This window comes from Sitophilus oryzae, unplaced genomic scaffold (genome assembly GCF_002938485.1).
Source record: "Sitophilus oryzae breed Bouriz unplaced genomic scaffold, Soryzae_2.0 scaffold_2025_pilon_pilon, whole genome shotgun sequence".
Classification (NCBI taxonomy): domain Eukaryota; kingdom Metazoa; phylum Arthropoda; class Insecta; order Coleoptera; family Curculionidae; genus Sitophilus; species Sitophilus oryzae.
The window spans coordinates 31626-36855 of record NW_022146753.1 but is presented as its reverse complement, the minus strand read 5'-3'; positions in this window follow the sequence as shown (position 1 = coordinate 36855).

Here is a 5230-nt window from a genome sequence, read left to right as displayed (position 1 = left end):
TGAAAGCGAAATATTTTCGCAATTGCCATTATGCTTATAACTTTGATTTTTAAAACTTACTTTGTTGCGTAAATGCCAATGAACTTTAATTATTTTATACTTCCTTTCAATCGAATTATTAATTTACGAAATATATTAATATTAAATATGTTATTTTATATATCGAATAATTCCATCCTTGACACTCCATAATTCCACCGAGAGCACTCTATAGACGTTGGTGATGCGAAACCTATAAAGAGGAAAGCCTACAGGGTGTCTCAAAAAGAACGAGAAATTATAGACGACCAAATAAAAGAAATGGCGAAGTACGACATAATAAGGCCAAGTAATTCTCCATGGTCTAGTCCTGTAGTATTAGTAAAGAAAAAATCCGGCGAAACGAGATTCTGTGTTGATTACAGACGGCTGAATGAAGTTACGAAGAAGTCGACTTATCCAATTCCTAATATAGATGACATACTTACATATATGGGTAAAGCTCGGTATTTTTCGTCACCCGACATGTTTTCTGGATTTTGGCAGGTAAAAATAGACGAGGAGTCTAAACCACTAACAGCATTTCAAGCTCAAGGTCATGGCTTGTGGGAATTCAACTACATGAGTTTCGGTCTTTGTAATGCACCCGCCACATTTCAACAGTTAGCTGATAAAGTTTTTAGGGATTTAAAATGGAAAGAAATTCTCATATACCTAGATGATATTATAATTTTTTCCGAAACAATGGAAGAACATTTAAATAAATTAAGAAAAGTTTTTACACGCCTTAGAAATGCAGGGCTTACATTAAAACCCAAGAAATGCGAATATTTGAAAGAAGAAATTAATCTCTTAGGGCTATAATATATCGTCAAATGGTATTCTCTCCCCGATGAAAATAAACTGGTGGCAATAAAGAATTTTCCAGAGCCAAAGTCAGTAAAAGATGTACAAAGCTTTATTTGGTTATGTAATTACTATAGAAAATTTATAGAAAACTTTTCGAAAATAGCACATCCGTTACATAAAGCAACGAAAAAAGAAACTGGATTTGTTTGGGAGGACGAACAAATCAACGCATTCAACACACTAAAAGAAAACTCATAAGCCCACCAGTCTTATCCCATTACCAACCTGACAAGAACTGTGAATTAAGAGTAGATGCTTCCCGAATAGGTATAGGCGCAGTTTTGCTCCAAGAAGATAGTCAGAAAAAATTACATCCCGTAGCATATGCTAGTCGCAGCTTATCTAACGCCGAAAAGAATTATACTATAACTGAATTAGAAGGATTAGCAGTTATTTGGGCTCTAACGTATCTTAGGCATTTAATATATGGGAAACCCAAAATCGTAACTGATCATCATGCTCTTTGCTGGTTAAAATCATTAAAAAGATCCAACAGGTAGACTAGCCAGATGGTCCATTAAACTTTCGGAGTTCGAATACAATATAGTTCATAAAAAGCGGTGTATCGCAGAGATGCCGACTGTATGAGCTGCCACCCCGTTTTAGTACCGCAAGAAAACGACGAAACCAACGACGTCCCTACTTTCCTTATAGAAGCTACAGATATCTCAAGTGCTCAAAGACAGGATAGTAAAGTTAACGAACTAATTACAGGAATTTTAAATCCAGAAAATGCTTCTATAGGTATAAGAAGACGTGCAAAAATTTCAGACTTGACGATGGCGTCTTATATAAAATAAACACCAGCCACCAAGGAAGAGAAAATTTACTAGTCATACCAGAACCGAAACAACTTGTTGGAGAAGTCATTTATTCTGAATCATTCTGAACCCTTGAGCGGACATCTGGGTACTGCTAAAACACTACATAAAACAAGAAGTAGATATTATTGGGATGGACTTCAAAAAGACGTGGAAAGGTTTATAAAAGGATGTCCTGATTGCCAGGCAAGAAAAGGGCAACAAAACAGAAAGCCTATAGGTTTACTACAACCGATACCAGTTGGTATACACTTTGAAAAAGTAGGTATAGATATTTTAGGACCATTTAGAAGAAGCAGCAATGGAAAGACTGTAATTGTAGTAGCTACAGACTACGCTACACGTTGGGCCGAAACTGAGGCTTTACCTAGCGGAAAAGCCGGCCCAGTAGCAAAATTTATACTAGAGAAAATTATAACTAGACATGGTGCTCCTAAGCATCTTCTGAGTGATCGAGGGAAAGTTTTCCAATCGGATTTAGTCAGAGAATTATTAAAACGAATGGGCACCACTAGTCATTACTACTAGTTAATTTTTTTTTTAATATTGTATACTTAAAACATCGCACCGATAGACCAATAATGCTGATTCGATGATTCGACGTAACGAACCAATAAATACAAAAATGTCACCTGTTGGGGGGACGGTCGATAGTCGATAGTCGATAGTAAGATTCCGGCATTGGCGTTACACTACCCTGACACTACCCCCGAGCCAGTGATGATGTTCGTCCATAAATATAATATGTAAGTACACATTTAGTTTTATAATTATTTTATTATTCGTAGATTAATTAAATTGATTATTAAGTTAAATTGAAGTATTTATTATTTGCTATGCCCCTAGTCATAACCCACAAAATGGGGTGTGACAGTATTATACAATTTTTAACCTGCCTATTCAAGTTTTCTTAGAAAATGTATTTTCTTATAATTTATACCTCATTTATATTGTTATACTCTTTTACACATACATTTTTTGTATTATTTGGATTTTGGTTCTAGGTATTGTTGTATTATTTATTAAAGAAAATGCACGATTTTCAACATCTTTTTTAGCGAAAAAAACCTCATAGACGTGTTGCTGTGGTCGAAATATACCACCCCTGAAAATATTTGCACTTATTCAAGACTCACCCTGTATATTATAGCCTACGTGTTATTCTGGTGTATAAGCTTTATTACTGTAAAATGTATATTCAGTAGTTCTTGCGTGAAAGAGTAGCAAAACATCCATACATACAAACTTTCGCGTTTATAATATTAGTGAGGATTAAAGCGCACCGACTTACATTTTTGTGAGACTAAACACTAAAATAAAGTGTAAGCGCCGGATAAACAACTATAAAGTAAAAAAGTGTTTAATATAAAAAGAGTTAAAACAAAAGTTATTCAGCTATAATAATCTGGCAACCCCATCTTAATCTGTCGGATAGAAACCGGTGTTGAGATGCACACATCTGTAGAGATTAATACCAGTGTCGAGATTAATACCGGTATCGATGTAAAAACCGATGTCGATGTCGATCAACAGCAGTGTCACTGTTGACACAGTTACACCGCACATACAGCAAATTGTCCACTTTAGGACGACAAAATTATTTTCTACTGACTAATTAATAGTTTCATATTCTAAGTAATAATTAAAATCATGAATTTACTGGAAATATTCACAAATAGAGTAAAATTTTGAAGAAAACGTTGTACCTCAAGAAATCGTTCTGAATCATCGTTATCTTCTATTTCATCATTATTGGTATCATCACCTCTGTCCTTTCGCACTTCAGTAACATTATCGGGTAGATGTAATATCTTTATGACATCTTGGTCAAAGGGTTTTCATTTTTTGTCGTTTTTTGGTAAAAAAATAGGCAGTTCTTTATCCGCTAATCAAACTTGATACAGTAGCATAACATAATTTTTCCAAAGGTACTTCGGAAACGTCTCTCTGTTTTGTTCTTGAAACACTTTCATCAAGGGATTTTTGGCCTGTCCCTTTTTAGCGTTGCCAATCATGTTTGTTCAGTATGAGTATGAGTAAATCAACCAGGACGAGTAATTTGAGGCAACTTGAGACTCCCTTTAGCCACTGAGCATTGCTTTTCAAAAATCTAGTTGGAAACTTTCTACACGTTTCTCATCTATAGAGCAATTTGGACACAAAAAACTTCACCGCACCTTTCAATTGCTTTTCGAAATCGAAAGGTAGGCCAATTTGGCCACTAAATATGACTTTTACATAGTTTAAGATTCGTTATTTGTACTTTGATGAAGATAATTTAAATAATTTTTCAGAAATAATTTCTCTCTATTTGCAAATAGTAGTGTCAGGCCAGGATCGTCACGACAACCTGGAAATAAAAAGGCTCAACTGGGATAGCTAATTTTTTTTATAATGAAATTTTAAGAATTAAGTAAAATTTTGAACCCAAAATGCAAACGGTACTCGGTGGAACTTTTTTGTACCTCTTCTTAAATTTATGATGTTTATCAGAATAACAGTTTTTTAAACACATTTACCAAAACCTAGATTTTTGAAACTTGTAACAACCGTAAAATATTGCAATAAAGCATTTAAGATCTACATACCTGAAGCCTCAAAATCCATTATGAAATGTTTTTAATAATACCGTAATAAAATAATAACACGGAATAAACACACCAATTTTTTAATAACAGTTTTAAATCATATGGAGAAAGGTCTGTTTTCAAACAGCGCTATAACTTGCACTAATATACAAATAAAATTCATATGTTTTCATATTCGGATGTACTGACTAATGAAAAATACTTATATATACTATCTTTATAAGGGCATGTTTTTTAGAGATCAGCAGAAATTTGTATTTTGTCGTCCTACGGGAATTAAATAACCCTATGTGCATCGATTGAAGAATCGGTTATCATCAACACCTAAAATCCTTGTTCAAGTCGCAACACCGCACAATTCTAGGTTAGATGCGGTCTCGGATAACATAATTAAAGTCCATCTTAACCAGCCTGCAGCTAAGGGACAACTAATCAGGAATCCTTTAATTTGCTTTCTCAATTAAACCCTTCTGCCAGATAATCCTGAGGGATAAACGATTTTTCCTCTAAACTTTGTCTTCTTTTCCTGTGCGCATTTGTTCTGTTCCTGGCTTCAGTATCTGAAGCCTCGAAGTTAAAGCCCGCAATTAGTTGAACTCGTTGAAACTAGATTGAGTTTCACTGAAAATTAATGCTCATTTTCAGATATTTCTTGCTTGTGCGGAGTAACTTTATCCTAAACAATAAAATAAAGAAAAAATATCATATTTTTAGAAAACAAAATCTAATTAGTAGATTTGCTTTTTTAATTACATTTTTTAACAACCTTTAATTCGAAATTTAATTATACACAATGCGGCCTGCCAGTTCTTTCATGGCTGTACTGAATTACTTATTATTGTTAATTTGTATTTTTCTTCAAAAAAATATATATACTATAAAATATATAAATAATATATACTATAACTAGCGTATACCAGCGACTTCGTTCGC